The 18,614-nt window shown below is 31.1% G+C and overlaps 1 long non-coding RNA gene and 1 other non-coding gene across 3 annotated transcripts; both read right to left on the bottom strand.

Moving 5' to 3' along the window:
* Window positions 1–7,018: 7,018 nt before the first annotated feature.
* LOC113784377 (uncharacterized) lies at window positions 7,019–9,851 on the bottom strand. 2 transcript variants are annotated; one of them, XR_012162134.1, is made up of 2 exons: window positions 7,693–9,851; window positions 7,019–7,454 (listed from the first exon to the last, which is right to left on the bottom strand). It is a non-coding gene; the product is annotated as an uncharacterized lncRNA (long non-coding RNA). The 2 variants fall into 2 exon arrangements; XR_003470418.2 differs by having other exon boundaries at window positions 8,387–9,851.
* On the bottom strand, window positions 9,401–9,503 carry LOC113784379 (U6 spliceosomal RNA). Its single transcript, XR_003470421.1, has one exon. It is a non-coding gene; the product is annotated as a U6 spliceosomal RNA (small nuclear RNA).
* Window positions 9,852–18,614: the final 8,763 nt, after the last annotated feature.

Raw genomic sequence — 18,614 nt, 5'->3', positions numbered from 1 at the left:
TTTCGCGAAGAGATAGAAGGGAAAGTTGCTCACTACCACGCTACGGTGCTAGGGAACCAACTTTGGAGGCGACGTTGTGAGCGGAGATTTTACCGAATTTACTCGCGGTACCGGGAACGCACGTTAAAACTATCGTGAAGGTAAGGGCTCCTTCCAAACTTCTAGTTTGCATTTAGGGACTTATCTGTGGTTGTGTGGAAAAGAATTTTGTTAGGGTTTGAGTATTGATTTGGGGGAAAATGAATCTAAGGCTTTATGGGTAGAATCTTAGAGTTAGGTTTTGGTTATATTTAATGAATGTTTCGTGGAAAATGAATTTAAAACTCATTATGTATGATTTGAGTAAATGAAACTTGTTGTGTTTGAGTGGTAGATCGTGTTGATTTGTGTTCGTCGTATATGATGTGTTTTGGTATGGATTGAATCTGATAATATGTTTTGAGTTTGTTTTGTGTGGAATTTGAAAACCATTAGAGTTAAACGAGTATTAAAAATGGGGAATCTTTTAATATCTCGGTTTACTTAATGTTGTTTTGGAAAATCGTTTAAGTTAAAAGAGTATTAAGAATGGGGAATCTCTTAATATTTCTGTTTGCTTAATGTTTGTTGTGAAAATCGCTTAAGTCAAATGAGTATTAAAAATGGGGAATCTTTTAATATCTGCATTTGCTTAACGATTGTTGTGGATGAAGTCTGTGTATGCTCATGCATTTCATTTTGGTAAATTGTGTTGAACCCGTGATAGATGGCACCTCGGTAAACTGTATTGGCCTGTGATAGGCGGTACGTTTACGACTTACGCTTTTTCTTTTAGTAAATCGTGATGACCCGTGATAGGTGGCACCTCGGTAAACTGTACTGACCTATGATAGGTGGTACGTTTATGATTTACGCTTTTTAGTAAATAGTGCTGAACCCGTGATAGGTGGCACCTCGGTAATTGGTACTTTGGCCTGCGATAGGCGGTACAATTATGATTTATGGCCCTTCGAGGAGGGTTTGGGTTTGGAACTCCGAGTCCATGCATTTTGGAATATATGCATTGCATTAGGGTGCTTGGCACACGAGTCGTGTTTGAATCAAGTTTATGATTGAGTGGTTTGAATAGGAATTGTCGTGGTAATTGTGTTGAAATTGCTAAGTGTTATGTATTGATTATCGTGTGTGAGTGCGATGAATTGTAAAACTATTTCGAAAACCAATCCGTCATGGTGATTGTGTGGGATTTGCTAAGTGTTAAGTTTTGGAGTTATGTGTGAGTGTGATTGAATTAGTTTAAGTATTTTTGGAAGAATAAGCAGGGAAATCGATTTCCCAATCGATTGGATGAGTTGCAGGAAGTTCACTATTTTAACCTAATCGATTTGCCAATCGATTGTATAAATATATCTTTCAAAATCTTTTAAGAAATCGATTTGGAAATCGATTGGCAGAGAGGCAGGAACTCAGCAAAACTGCCAAAATCGATTTGGAAATCGATTTGGCAACACAGGGACTCAGCAAAACTGACAAAATCGACTTAGAAATCGATTTGGTCATGCAAAAACTCAGCAGAACTGACCAAATCGATTGGCTCAGCAGAAGTCCTTATTTTGAGTTAGATAATCGATTGTTCGATTGATTTATCAATGCTTTGGTCAGTTATGTATTACTTGATGATTTGAGAACTTCATTTTGATTTCATTTTCAATTGGCAAGCATTATATGAACTTTTAGCATATGGAAAATCCTTTTAAGGTGCATGCTTAGTTGAAAGGTTATTTTGTGCATTTAAAACTTAAATGTTATGTGTTATCTGTTAATTTCGGTTGGTGATCCTTTACAACTATTGTGGAAATCTGGGCTTTGCCCTCAGATGAGAGCCAGGACGATCCTACTGGTTCATACCCTACGGATGGGAATGCTTGACTGCAGCTACGTTAGGAGGATCTCACGGAGCGCGTGGAGATCACTCAGGGTGTATAGTTTTTGGTAGGATGATCAGATTAGGTTGATGTATAGGGACTAGACGTCCTTCTTTTTGGGTTGGAGTATTTTGATTTGGAAAACTGTACTTATACTAATATTGTCAGTTTGACATCTTAATTGAATGGGTTCCATGTACCATTTGTTGTTGTGTAAATGCTTTGGATTTATATTTGGAGAAACTTTTCCGCTGCTTGTAAATTATAATGACTCAATTATTTATCCAGAGACATTTCCTCGTTTATTTCTCTGTTTTAGTTTAATTTCTTTTGGAAAAAAAAATACACCCTCGCTTTGAAAAAATGGGGCGTTACATTAGTCATTGCCGAATTGAATTCCTGAATGGTCATGTTGTTTTGCTTAATATCACTTTCTAACTTATATCATTTTGCAAAGTTAGACTAAACATACAAATGTCTTAAGTGATCCCAAATCTCTGTAGTAGTATCAAATTTTGCTAGTTGCACACCTATAGATAGCTCAACAAAATTATTAATCCCATGTAATGATTTTTGAATTACTAATATTTCATGTTTTCAAATATTTTTGCATATTTAGCTTCATCCTTTTTATTTGTAGGCTTCACATAAGTTCCATCAACATAACCCCACATATCTTATCCAATCAATTTTTTTTCATCACATAACTTCGATAAGAGTAATTATGTCCATTGAGTTGGACACTAACAACTGGTAGAGAATTGTAACGCCCCGGATTTTGATCCAAGACATTACTTAAGAATATTTATTTTCTTTCAAAAACGACATTATTTTTTTATAAAAAAAATAGTTCATTATATAATCAATAAAATTTCACTAGTAAATAGTTTGATTTCATTTTTAAGAAATAACACAATTGCAATTTTTCCTAGCGGAAGGAACCCACCTCCGCAATTCTATTTAAGATCGACGATGAAAAGTAAATAAATTAAAAAAAAAATGTAACACATCAGTTTATCACTACAAACATTATTATTTTTATTATTAAAGTACCCTTTTTCCCACACGCGTACTGTTGGGGAGTCCGGGGGAGCACGGCATCTGGAATGGGATAAACATCAAAGATTCTTAAGAGAATTAGACACCACATCTCAACCCAAAACCTTAAGGCATTAGGTTTATGGGTCGTTCTCCTTATATATCCAATATAGCCTCCATTCCTAGTCAATGTGGGACTAATCACTCATAATTGAATTCCAACAAATCTCCCACCACTAGACTTGATCCACTTGATCCAAGTCCTTTTTTTCTCTTGATCCAAGTGCTTTTTGCTCCCCCCCAGGCCAAACCAGGCTCTGATACCACTTGTTGGGGAGTACGGGTTGTTGGGGAGTCCGGGGGAGCACGACATCCGGAATGGGCTAAACATCAAGGATTCTTAAGAGACTTAGACACCACATCTCAACCCAGAACCTTAAGGCATTAGGTTTATGGGTCATTCTCCTTATATATCCAATATAGCCTCCATTCCTAGTCAATGTGGGACTAACCACTCATAATTGAATTCCAACACGTACGCCAAGCAAACATCATTCATGCAATTCTTCGAGATCGTTAGTACCTAAATGTTGGTGTAAGGGGCCAGTTCATCCCACAACAAAATTAAACCAAACAATAAGTTAACAACCATAAAATATAAATATAAAATCTTTTTGTAATAAAAGGTTTAGAAAAATTGATTTATTTTTTTATAATTCGCAAAAGTGTATCAAAAGCTATAAAATATACCTAAATAACTCAAGTAGCAACTCACCTTAGAACGAATAATTATATAAAAATAAAAATGACAGAAAGTGTTGCAAGTTATGCATGCTCCTAAACATATATGATCCGAATATAACCAATCACTAAGGTGTCCACACAGAAGTCACTCATACCAATGGGGAAAATTAAACCAGCCACTAAGGCGTCCACAAAGATGCACATGGTATGTCATGCCAATAATAATGATGTTCGAAATGTACAAATCACTAGCCACTTAGGCAACCACAAAGAAAGAAAATCATAACACGAATAATCAGCCACTTAGGCAACCACAAAGAAAACCACATATTATCAGTCACATAGGCAACCACAAAAACAAATTATTCCATATTAATTTTTTTTTAAATCACATAAAACACTAAATTTACATTATCATGGATGTTCATAGTTAGAACTCAATAACTTCAATCCATCACATGTGAACAAATATCTCAAAATCACCACTTTCATTTTAATAATCCATAAGATTCGATTTGGCTACGTGTTATTGATAAAAATTAAAACTCATATCCCTAAGAATACAATAACAACATAAATTTCATTTCTTTCATTATAAAGTTTCCGCATTCTAAAAATGGACTATTCATTAATGCATTAAATAATCAAATTTCTCATATTGTTAAAATTAAAAATATAAAATTTTCATCAATTTCCTCAAGGCACATATATTGTTCATAAAAGTCAAGTTTTAAATTTAAAATACTCAAAAGTCAAGACTTAAAAAATCAAATACATTATAACAAACATATAGCCCTCTAAAAACACTTTATAATTAAGTACTTCTAAAAACACGCAAGACATTAAACATTTTCACTGCAAACATATTTATCAAGGTATAATTCTATAATTAATTTCTTCAAGATAGAGGTATTACTCAAAAGAAACAATCAAAGCATTATAGGTAATTTCTTTACGACGAGAATAAAATGAACTTTCTTCTTTTAAGACATCCAGACATCATATAAATATCTTACGAATCGCTAATTTAATATATAGGCTAACTTTGCATAGGGAAAAGCCTTTGCCTCAAGTGCTTTCCTTCCATGTGACACTATATAGCCCTCGAAAATCTCACCAAGATGAATGAACAAAAGTTTATAACTTCGATCATAATGCGAGGGAATGTAAGGATGGTTGTTTGAGTGGCTTAGAAAATATTTGAGATAAATGTAATGTTGGTAATGGCGTGTGGGTGATTATGACTTATTTTTCTCTTTTGTGCGAGTTTAATCGTGTCCTAAGAAGGAGAGGTGTATGTGACTAATAAAGGAGGCATGGAGCTGATCAGAGAGAACGAATAATTCTCTTCATTGAGTTTAATTGCACACATGAATAAGGAATTAAATTGAAATAATATCATTCAATGACCAACCGTTAAGAATTAATTAGCATTCATGTATTTATTCTTGCTAGTTCCACATTTGAATGGACGCAATATAAACTAAATGTTATTAAAATAAAGACTAAATTACATCTGTGGTCCCTTAACTTAATTTCTGGTAACGTTTTAGTCTTTTATCTTTTTTTTTTCTCGAGTTGGTCCTTTATTTTAATTTTAAGTGAAAATTTGATATTTTATGTTTTAAAATTTCAACAATTTTATCCTTTTTTATACAAAAATTCAAAAAAAGCATCAAAATTTTCAACCAAAACCCATAAAATTAATAATCATCTTCAATATAATGCAAATTTTATCAAATCCATAACTCAAATATTCAAATGCACTCATATTTTCATCTCCAACAACATCAAATAAAGAATGAAAATATGAGTTTATTTCAAGATTTAAGTTATGAATTTGATTAAATTTGTATTTTATTGAAGATGATAATGAATTTTATGGGTTTTGTTTGAAAAATTTGATGATTTTTTTGAATTTTTGTAAAAAAAAAAAAGGACAACCTTGTTGACATTTTAAAATATAAAATATTAAATTGTCACTTAAAATTAAAATAAAGGACCAACTCGGGAAAAAAAAATATAAAGGATTAAAACGTTACCTGAAATTAAGTTAAGGGACCACGAATGTAATTTAGCCTAAAATAAAATATAGTTACAAAAAATAGTAGTGCGGGTGATTCAATTTTTGACTTAGTCAAAATTGACTTGGTCATTGTTCACTCCAAGACAGATATTTCTACGAGTTTTAATTAGTTAATAATAAAAATCCCCAATAATAAATTATTTAATATAAAAATACTTCATCAAATAATTAAACATCCAAAGAATAATTATCTTACTATCGTCACACTAAATTAATCAAAAAGAATAAACAAAATTAAGGATTTTAAATTAATTAATTAATTAAAAAAAAGGTGTTACAAGAATCATCCTTAGTACTAGTCATAACAAATAGCGAAAGGAAAATATGAAAAACACAATCACTAATGCAAAAGAAAATAGGGATAATCTATCAATAGCACAGTGAACCAGGAACCAAACAAAATCGTGTTGGAAACATAATAGAAGAACCACGTCGGAAACAGAAGAGCATAATCGGGTCCAAAACATAGAGATAGAATTGGAAACAGAAGGAGGAAATCGATACCGGACACAACAGGTCGTACAAAATAAATTGTTAGATCCCAAAATCAACCAAAGTTTTTTGATATCATGTCAACAATGTTAAAACACATAAACATAGAAGGGAGGAAGAAGAGAAAGGACCCCATTAGGGTTTCATAAACAAAATGAACAAATATCAAGGGTAATAGAGTTACAATAAGTATATATGCAAGATAATAGAAAAGTCTAGAATACTTTTACTACTAATATATAATAATATTATCTAACAATTTTAAATGTTTCTATCTTGTAAGATTGAAGATATTGTCTTCATTTTGAAGCAAGTGGTTTGAATTTAGTCTTAAAGGTTGTTTCAAGCTAGTGGTGGGTTGATCGAAATGGATACAAATTGTTTTGAAAAATATCAATAATCATGAAACGTGTTAGATTTAAATTTATTATTGTAATAAGTTTTTCTATTATTGTTGCATTTCAAATAAAGTGCAATTAAACATTTATCTGGCTGATTGAATAATTAAAAAATTATTTGAATCAATCAAACAAATTTTATAATATAGACAACATCAAAATATATATATATATATATATATATGCGCATTTAGTAAATTTTTGTTTAAATATTATTGACTTAAATATAATTTTGATCATTTATCTTTTATCTAATATTTATTTTAATCTTTTATTTTATATATATATATATATATATATCTGTGTTATTTTAACAGAATCAAAATATACATATAAACTTCAACCGTAACATAGTATGCTTTTAAATGTAACATTTTTAATTAAAAATGATAAAGATACTATACAAAAAATCTGAATGGTTACTTATCAAGCTTGCATAGCAAATATACACTTATTCTCCTTCTATCCTATCTACCTTAAAAGCTTACAAACCTTGCATATATATTCTCCAGCTAGTTCTACCTTACTTTTTTTGAAAATTAAGGTTACCTAAAGAGAATGCAAAAGTGCATGCGGTAGCACAAAAACAAGGAGATAAACAAGAGTCTAGTAATACATTGATGCCATGAATTGAGTGCAGCCTGGTTTGTTTTTCTTGGTACATTGGTATCTGATGAGCAAGAGATGAAAATTCAGAGAGCACGACCTTCATGATGTTCAAAGTAACTATTATATATTGTGGTAAAAATTGGACCACCCACACAACTCGATCAGTATCTTCCATCACCAACTCTGTATAAACCGGAAAAACAATAAACACTACCCGAAATCCTTTAATTGCACAGAACTATGTTAAGTAAAAACTAAAAATCCTTAAATACATTTCAAAGATATGGAAACACTACAGTGAGCTTCAGCCTCTTGAGTTTCAAAATAGAATGAGCAACAAGATAAATAAAAATATATAAGGCAGTAATGGCTGTTCAACTACCTACATTTAGCCTAAGACTTAAACCCGCATATTACTTACCAACTAAGTTAGACAACATCAATTATTTCTGAAAAACCAATACAAGACATTAGTCAGATGAGACTTAGACCAAAATGTACTTATAAACCTTAGGAATAAAAAAGATACACAGTATGCTTTCAAATGTATCATTTTTAATCAAAAATGAAAAGGACAGCATATAATAACTGATACAAACCAGAAACTAAGGCAAGAAAACATAATTTCAATGAAAGAAATGTGTTTATTAATGCTGGAATTTGATGAGCCAAGCTATTACAGTGATGAAATTCTAGGAAATGCAGTAAAAGAAACTAAATCAGAGTTCTAAGAACTCCTAAACCAGAGCATAGCTGCTCCTAATCTAGACAAATTTTCTCCTAACAGTTTTCTTGAAGTGATTCTGAATGAATCTTTCCCTCTACCCTCCCTCATTCTTATAACAGAATTTCTAATAGAATCCCCCTGAAATTCAGGAAGGAACTAACTAACTTTTATTCTCTCCCTTTATAACAGCTTCTAGAAGCTGCAAGTGTGTTAATTGGGCCCAATGATTGAGTCATCACACCCAATGGACCACGGTGTCCAATCAATAACTTTGAGAGTTTTCTTATCAAACTTGCATTGCAAATATTCACATATTCTCCTTCTGTCCTATCTACCTTAAAAGCTTACAAACTATGCTGATATGCACATATTCATCAGCTAGTTCTACCTTACACTTTTTGCCGATTCAGGTTACTTGGAGAGAATGCACAAGTGCATGTTGTAACACAAAAAACAGAAGAGCTCGAATTATGTCATCCTTCTTCCCATCATGCTCAAATTATGCCTTCACAAATATTAGATAGATTATTATTCTTAAACTACGAGAGGCACCAACAGAGAGCTTGTAAAGTGTAAGACTAACATGATGAGCACTACATTGCAGCACCTTTTAGCCCTTGAGTCCAAAAAGATTAACTTTGGACAGACGAAAAATAATAGATATCCAGTGATATTGGTTAAAAAAATATCATGTAAATCAAAGAAAACCTAAACCAAAAAAGTGTAGAAAAATTAACCTGAGATTTTGGGAGGTAGCAATGAATATTGATAATAGAAGATTTAAACCAACCAAATGACACAGTCTTCCTTGACTCACTCAATATTGAAAATGTATTGGCAAGATGAATTTTTTTCTTTTTGACCCTACTAGCATTTATTTATTTTTTCCAAATTATTAATAACAACTCTTTATTGAATGGGTACTGAAAGAGAGACAAAACCAAATGTAAACAGCAACTCAAGTTAAGAGAATTTTTTAATGTGACATTTTATCAAACACATGACATTCAAGGTGTTTTCCCTTACTTATTTTGGCTTGATGAACTTCCCACCGGAAAATTTTGGGGTTTAACAAGTAAAATTGAAATTGAGAAAACAACTCATTGCATTTGAAATATTTGGCGTAGAAATAAAATTGTATAAGGGACCGATAATTTAAGAGCATGAAAGTGAAGAAAAGCAAAGCTAAAGTTAGAAAAATAAACGTGAAAATCGTAGAGCTAAATGAACAATCTTATCTACTGTGAAAAATAGCAAGAGCAAGAAGATGAAATGTACCTCTGTAAAGGTAGAACAGAAACATGAAATGCATTAGAAGAAGAAGAAGCCACCAAAAAGAAACATTTTCAAAAGCATAGAAAGTGAGAAGAAAGAAACCGAAATGAAGGGGGAAAAACCTCAAAAAAATTTGGACCATTTCTCGACTTGTGCGTGTCATCCTTGCGCAGGGGCCATGCTAATCTCCTCTGTATCGTTCCAATTTTATCGGATGTCCCCGAAGGGACAATTTGTGTTGTGATGTAGCGTTATATAAACTCTATGATATCAACGAATTTAGTCGGTGTGGTTGATTAGGTCACAAACAAAAAACAGTTTTTTGTTCCTCCATTCAGCCACAATGCGAAATCGAGCAACATAGATGCAGTTTTTTCATCGGCTCTTGTTTCAAAATGAATGTTCTTCCCACACGAAGTATGCAGAATACAACAAATCTTTTCTTTTTGTTTTTTATATTTTTTATTTTATTATCTTTTAAACAGATACCTCATCTGTTTATGTAGTGTTGTAGCCTGGACTAGTAGGCACTAGGAACTAGTCCTTTCATTACTATTCGAAAGCCTTTTTCCTTTGTAGCTAGTCGAATCATTTTGTTTTTCTTTTTAATTCCATAATAAGTGTTATATTTTAATGAATTAAATAATTTGATAAAATTTTAATATTTTGTTTTTAGTTTCTATTAAAAAATTATTCTATTTTTCAATATCTACAAACTTTTTATCTTTATTTTTTTTCCTTTATATTTTTTGAATTTTTTAATAATATTTTGTAAACTAAGTCTCTTTTATAAAAATATAAAATATTTTTTATAAGAGATTTATTAAATATAATATTTTAATTTTTGATGTATATAATATCCAAAATTAAATTGCAAAAATATAAGAGATTTATAAAAAATATAAAATACTTTTTATAAGAGATTTATTAAATATAATATTTATAATGTCCAAAATTAAATTGCAAAATAATATCTTAAAATTTCAAAACATAATTTTCTATAGTTATTTTAACGATTATTGTTTTTATATTCAATAAATTTTGATTGATATGAGAATATTAAGTCAGTTTATTTATATATATATATATATATATATATATATACATATCATCTTTTTTTTAAAAAAAAAATTAATCATTATACCAATATTGAAAAATATATACCAAAATGTCATAGTTTTTTAACCTTTAAGAGGTCGTATCCTCGGGATGCTAACACATGACAAATAATTTTTAACTCTATGATAGAAGGTCGAATCCCCGGAATGTGACCATCTATATGTTAAGACAAACTCTCAAAATTAAAGTTTTGATAAAAATAAACAAAGGTTATCAAGAATGTTAATTATAATTCAAAAATGTTATGTTAATTTAAATTGTACTTTTGAGTGAATTAATTCAAAGATAGGAATCAAGCAAAGTAAAGAAATCAAATAACAAACTGAACATATAAGGAAACAAGAACATTCTGGATAAAACAGAGAATATATATAAGACATCCAAATTGTTTAGGAAGTCATCCAGAATGATCAAGACTGAACCTCCAAATTGATCATCAATCACTAGAAAGTTCAAAAGCTGAAACTCCAGATTGATTATCAATCTCCACGATTATGAAGAAGTTCAATATCATTTTCCATATTTCTGCAGAAGTTCATCATCATTCTCCAAACTATTTTGACAGACTTAAATCTCCGTAGCAAAGCAATAACATCAACAAATATATCTAAAGTAAAAAGATCATTAAACACAAGTGAAATCTGATCAAGAACATAGAAAAAAACACCCAATCAAACAAATTTCATAAAGTGTTCAAAGGTTGTAATATTTTTATTCATATATATTGGTTTTGGTCAAAACTGACAGAGCACTACCAAAAGGTCTTTTGACCATTATTAATTGCTACAAAACACCTATAAAAGAAAGGTCAGTGCTTAGGGAAATTGCAGAAGTTCAAGTGCTATCAAGTCTCACAAATCATTCACATTCACATACTTAAAATTCTCTTTTTCTCAAGAAAAGATTTAGTTCTGATTATATATTATACTGTGTTATTATTGTACTGAATTTTTGGTAAAGAATCGAATCTCAATCAAGAGTTGAGACATCTCATATTCTATCAAAACAATCTCATCATTATTGTAAAACTCAAACTATACGAGTTTAGTATAGTTTGAATAGATTGTAAGAAATCCTATCAAGGTTGATAGGTGATTAAATCTCTTTCTGGGTGGAAAAAAATAGAGCTTGTAACAGATTAAGGTTGATTTGAACTAGATGCTGTAAAATCAAGAAGGTTATTTGTTTTGAAACACTTAGTAGAAAACACTTGCAGTAGTGAGGATTGGACGTAGCCCAAGTTAGGTGAACCATGATACATACTTGTACGGTATTCTTTCTCTTATCTCCTTATTTATTAAGTTTAATTAATTACTTGAGTTAAAACATAAGTTGAACTTCTGTTTTAAACTAACCAGGATGGTTCTCCGTTTTCTAGTAAAAACCAAGAACGTTCTCCATTTTCTGTTTTCTTAACCAAGATTATTCTTGAGTTAAATCCTTAAGTTTTTTTAGGAATTTTAAAATTGGAGCATTTACAATTCAAATTCCTCTTCCTTGTAAACCGACATTGCTATTTCACTATAAACTTTAATTTTTTTATTTTTAATAGGAGGTCTCATCTTCGGGATGCGATCATCTATAAACTTTAATTTTATTTTTTAGTAGATGGATATCTCAGGAATGAGACCTCTTATTGGAGAAAAAAAATTGTCTTTCAGTTAGTCGTAGAGCGGGATGCGACCTCCTAAAGGTCCAAAAAAGTATGATGTTTTGGTACATAAATTTTAATGTATGATATATTGGTTAGTTTTTTTAAAAAAAGGGATATAATAATAAACAAATAAAACCTATTAAATCGGTTTGGTTCAATTTTTTTAAAAAAACACTATAATTAATTAAAAATATATGGTTTCATTTGATTCAGTTTTATCAATAATTTTGATAAAAATTCAAGCAATACCAAATTTATGAAGAATATTTTTCAATATGTCATATATGCGACAAATATTAATTACCGATCAATAAATTAAAAAATTGTGTTTATTAATTTATCCTCTTATAAAGAAATTTCACACAAATAACTATATTATTATTAATTAGTTAAAAAAATATATATTTTTATTCATATAATGAGTCTTGAATCTTTTCTACTTTCAAATTTATAAAATATTATAATACAATAATTTGAATATATTAAGTAGTTATCTGTAGTGTAGACTGAATTAGTAGACATTGCTAGCTCTTTCATTATTTTTGATACTTTTTCCAACATTATCACCTCATTTTCATTTCTTCATTTATTTGGTAGAATATCTGTTTTTTCTATTTACTTATTTCTCTCCTAAATATATTATTATTAGTATGTAGATCCCTATCAAACTCAAACAACAAAAATTAGTGAATTTTTTTTTATTTTCTTTCAAAAATAAACTATATATCAAATTGAGTCAATACAAATATCAAATATAAATGTATTTAATAAGTGATGCAAAAAAATATACATAGTTGGAAATTAATGTGTTAAGATATTAAATTATAAGCATAATTGCTTATACGATACCTTAACTTAATTTCAGATAACACTTCATTTTTTAAGATTTTTTCTTCTGATTTAGTCATTTAAATTATAAAAATTCGAAAATATAAAGAATGATAATATAAATTTATTTGAAGATTTGAGTTATAAATTTGATAAAATTTGCATTATATTGAAGATGATAATTAACTTTATGAGTTTTGTTTGAAAATTTTAATGAATTTTTATAAAAAAATGATAACATTGTTAACCTTTTAAAACATGAAAGATTAAATTGTTTACTTAAAATTAAATAAATAAATAAATAAAAGATTGAAGTGTTATGTGAAATTAAGTTAAATGACCGCAAGAGCAATTATGCCTAAATTTTATAAAATTAACAAAATTTTAAAAAAGTAACTAAATTTTAAAAAATTAACTAAATTTTAAAAAATTAACTCAAATTAAATATATTTTTAACAAAATAATTTTTATATATAAATGTATATATATATATATATATATATATATATATATATATATTGATTAAAAATATTGAAATAAAATGATTATAAAAATTGAATTGAAATTAATGTGTATATAAAAATTGGGTTGAAAATATTTTCATAAGGAATTATGAGAACATAATGAAAACAAACCGATCCCTTAATAAACCAATATAAATTGGGGAGAAATTAGCCATAGGCCCATAACTCAAATTGAATTATCGAGAACAACTTGGTCTAAATATTATAGCAGTTTTTTTTTTTTGAAAAAATTGCATTTAACTTTTTTGAAGTTACTAATACCCCCGTCTAGTTTGTTTGTTTGTTTGTTTTTTTTTATAAAAAAACATCCACATTTTTTATATTTAATAAAAAAATATACATAATATTTAATTTTGGCATAATTATTTTCGCGATTCCTTCACTTAATTTCAGGTAACACTTCAGTACTTTATCTTTTATTTTTCAATTTAATCTTTTATTTAATTTTAAGTAACAACTTGATCATTTATGTCTTAAAATGTCAACGTTGTTATCATTTTGTTACAAAAATTCAAAAATTCAGCAAAATTTTCAAACAAAACACATAAAATTAATTATCATCTTCAATATAATACAAATTTTCATCAAATTAATAACTCAAATCTTCAAATAAACTCATATTATTTATTTGACAAATTTGTTGTTGTAGGATGTAACACCCCGATTTTCAAAGCGAGGGTGTATATTTTTCTTTCAAAAGAAATTAAAATAAAACAGAGAAATAAATAAGGAAATACCTTTGGATAAATAATTGAGTCATTATAATTTACAAGCAGCGGAAAAGTTTCTCAAAATATGAAACCAAAGTATTTACACAAAAACAAATAATACATGGAACCCATTCAAATAAGATGTCATACTGACAATATTAGTGAAGGTACAGTTTTCCAGTTCAAAATAACGTAATCCAAAAGAAAGGCATATGTTCCCTCTATGTCATCCTAATCTGATCATTCTACAAAAAACTATAGCTATACACCCTGAGTGATCTCCACGCGCCCCGTGAGATCCTCCTAACATAGCTCCAGTCAAGCATTCCCATCTACATTCCCATCCATAGGGTACGAACCGGTAGGATCGTCCTGGCTCTCATCTGAGGGCAAAGCCCAGATTTCCACAATAGCTGTAAAGGGTCACCAACCGAAATTAACAATTAACATATAACATTTAAGTTTATAAATGCAGAAAAAACCTTTCAACTTAGCATGCACCTTAAAAGGATTTTACATATGCTAAAAGTTCATATAATGCTTACCAATTAAAAATGAAATCAAAATAAGGTTCTCAATCCATCAAGTAATACATAACTAACCAAGACATTGATAAATCAATTGAGCAATCTGTTATCTAACTCAAAATAAGAATTTCTACTAAGACAATCGATTTCCAAATCGATTTCCTGAAGGTTTTTAGTGAAATTTGAACTCTGGGCTTAATTCAATCGATTGGGCAATCAATTGACAGAATAGCTGAGCCCCTGACTTAATGCCAATCGATTTCCAAATCGATTTCCTGAAGGTTTTTAGTGAAATTTGAACTCTGGGCTTAATTCAATCGATTGGGCAATCAATTGACAGAATAGCTGAGCCCCTGACTTAATGCCAATCGATTTCCAAATCGATTTTTGTCAGTTTTGCTGAATTCCTACATGGCCAAATCGATTGGGAAATCGATTTCCCTGCTTATCCTTCCAAAAATACATAAACTAATTCAATCACATTCATACACAACTCCAAATCTTAACACTTAGCAATTCCCACACAATCACCACGACAAATTTGGTTTCGAAAGAGTTTTACAATCCATCACACTTACACACGATAATCAATACATAAGACTTAGCAATTCCAACACAATGACCACGACAACTTGAGTTTCGAAATAGTTTAGAATCAGTCACACTTACACACAAAATCAATACATAACACTCAATCATAACTTGATTCAAACACGACTCGTGTGCCAAGCACCCTAATGCGATGTGTATATGCCAAAATGCATGAACTCGAAATTCCAAACCAAAACCCTCCTTGAAGGGCCGTAAATCATAATTGTACCGACTATCGTAGGCCAAAGTACCAATTACCGAGGTGCCACCTATCACGGGTCAGCACGATTTACCAAAATGAAATGTATGAGCATACACAGACTCCATCCACCACAATCGTTAAGCAAGTGCAGATATTGAAAGATTCCCCATTTTTAATACTCATTTAACTTAAACGATTTTCACAACAAACATTAAGCAAACAGAAATATTAAGAGATTCCCCATTCTTAATACTCTTTTAACTTAAACGATTTTCCAAAACAAACATTAAGTAAACAAGACATTAAGAGATTCCTCATTCATAATACTCATTTAACTTAAACGATTTTCCAAAACAAACATTAAGTAAACAAGACATTAAGTAAACAAAACATTAAGAGATTCCCCATTCTTAATACTCATTAAACTTAAACGATTTTCCAAAACAAACATTAAGTAAACAAGACATTAAGAGATTCCCCATTCTTAATACTCGTTAAACTCTAATGGTTTTCAAATTCCACACAAAACAAACTCAAACCTATTATCAGATCCAATCCATAACTCACACCAAAACACATCAATTCATTTCTCCACAGAATCCAACCATACACACAACAAATTTCATCAGTATTAATCAAGAACACGTCAAATACGACGAACACAAATCAACACAATCCACCACTCAAACACAACAAGTTTCATTTACTTAAAATCATACATAAACGAGTTTAAATTCATTTTCCCACGAAACATTCATTGATATAACCAAAACCTAACTCTAAGATTTTACCCATAAAGCCTTAGATCAATTTTCCCCCAAATCAACACTTCAACCCTAACAAAATTCTTTTCCACACAATCACAGGTAAGTCCCTAAATGCAAACTAAAAGTTTGGAAGAAGCCCTTACCTTCATGTTAGCTTTAACGTTCGATTACGGTACCGCGAGTAAATCTAGTAAAATCTCCGCTCGCAACGTCACCTCCAAAGTTGGTTCCCTAGCACCGTAGCGTGGTAGTGAGCAACTTTCCCTTCTATCTCTTCGCGGAACGAAGCTTAGATCTAGATGAAACGGGAAGGTTTGTGTTTGACGGTTTTGAAATCCCTAACTCCGTTTTCGAATCCGAGAAGGAGGAAGGAGTTGGAGACTTGATCTTTCTCACCCACTAGCCTTGGGTTTCTATTCTTGAACAAAAGGAAGAAACGAAAATGAAAATGGAAGAAGGAGGGAGAATGGTCACGCGACAGAGGAAGAAGAAGAAGAAGTTCTCGCGAGGGAAATGCTTTTCTTTCTGTTTTCCTTTCTTCCTTTTTCCTTCCTTTCTATTTCCTTTTCCTTTCCTTTTCCCTCCAAACATATATATATATATATATATATATATATATGAATATATATTAATTACTTTTAACAAATATCTTCAAATATCTAGATATTTATTAAATTTACCATTTCACCCATAACGCATTAAATTCTTCGCAAAAGATTCACCGCAGTTACTTTAATTTATTCATCGACAAGTAATTCAAATCGACATCAAAATATCTTTTTGATCATATAAACTCCAAAATATTAATAACTATGGCTAAAAAGCCCTCGAGCCAATATCCAAAATACACAAAAATACATAAAGTATACTTTAAAATTATGGGTCTTACATTACTACCCCCCTAAAATTAGTTTCGTCCTCGAAACTATGCGTTGATAAATAACTCTGGGTGTTGTTCTCTCATCTTACTCTCCAGTTCCCAAGTCGCATCTCCAGTAATTGGGTTCCAAATTACCTTGACCAATGAAACATCCTTGGTCCTCAATTGCTTAATCCTTCCTGTCATCAATTCTCACAGGTGGTACTTCGAATGACAAGTTATCCTTCAATTGGATTGTGTCTGGTTCGATCACATGAGATGGATCTGCAAGATATTTCCTCAACTGTGACACATGAAACACGTCATGAATATTGGACAGTATCGGAGGCAATGCAATCCGATAAGCAACAGGCCCAATTCGTGCAGAAATCTGATATGGTCCAATGAATTTCGGAGTCAACTTCTTCGATTTCAATGCTCTACCAACTCCAGTAGTAGGTGTGACTCTTAGAAATACATGGTCACCCTGTTCGAATTCTAAAAGCCTGCGACGCCTGGCCGCGTAACTTTTCTGACGATCTTGTGAAGTCTTCATTTTCTCCTTGATTTTCTTTACCTTAGCTGTGGTCTGTTGCACCATCTCTGGTCCGACAATCATATTTTCAACGTCCTTATACCAACACAAGGGCGTTTGACACTTGCGCCCATATAAAGCCTCATATGGTGCCATTCCAATACTTGCGTGGAAGCTATTGTTGTAGGTGAACTCAATCAACAGAAGTACATCTAGTACGCATGCTCTCAACAGATCTTCCAAGGACTGATTCGTCCTTTTAGTCTGTCCGTCTGTTTGTGGATGGTAAGCTGAACTCAATCGTAGTTTCGTTCCCAATGCTTCGTGCAATGCTCCCCAAAAATGTGATGTGAACTTCGGTTCACGGTCTGATACAATACTCGATGGAACCCAGTGTAACCTCACAATTTCAGCAATGTAGATCTCTGTTAGCTGATCTACCTTATAAGTAGTCTTTACCGGCAAAAAGTGAGCGAATTTAGCCAGTCGATCCACTATTACCCATATAGAATCATTCTTTCTCCTTGTTTTTGGCAATCCAGTTATAAAATCCATGGAAATGTTGTCCCACTTCCATTCAGGTATATCTAAAGGTTGCAACATCCCAGTAGGTCGCTGATGTTCCACCTTCGCTTTCTGACAAGTTAGACAAGTGGATACATATTCCGCCACATGTTTCTTCATTCCTGGCCACCAATAATTCTGCCTCAAATCCTGATACATCTTTGTTGCCCCAGGATGAATACTCAGCTTACTCTTATGCGCCTCTTCTAAAATCGTTTTCCGCATATCTGTAATGGCTGGTACACAAATCCTACCATTACACCGCAAAACATTATCTGCCCCAATCTTGAACTCAGTCGTCTTCCCTTATACTATTAGATTCCTCTTCTCTTGAATTAAGACGTCATCCTGAGAATTCGCAATGTCTTCAAGTAATCCACTCGAGATCTTAATCATTCCGAATTTCAAAATTCCCGGTGCAAACTCTACGTTCAAGTGCAAGTCTCTAAAAGCTCCCCACA

Source organism: Cicer arietinum, chromosome 3, assembly GCF_000331145.2.
Source record: "Cicer arietinum cultivar CDC Frontier isolate Library 1 chromosome 3, Cicar.CDCFrontier_v2.0, whole genome shotgun sequence".
Classification (NCBI taxonomy): domain Eukaryota; kingdom Viridiplantae; phylum Streptophyta; class Magnoliopsida; order Fabales; family Fabaceae; genus Cicer; species Cicer arietinum.
The sequence above is the reverse complement of the archived record's forward strand: the minus strand, read 5'-3'. Positions and strand labels throughout refer to the sequence as shown.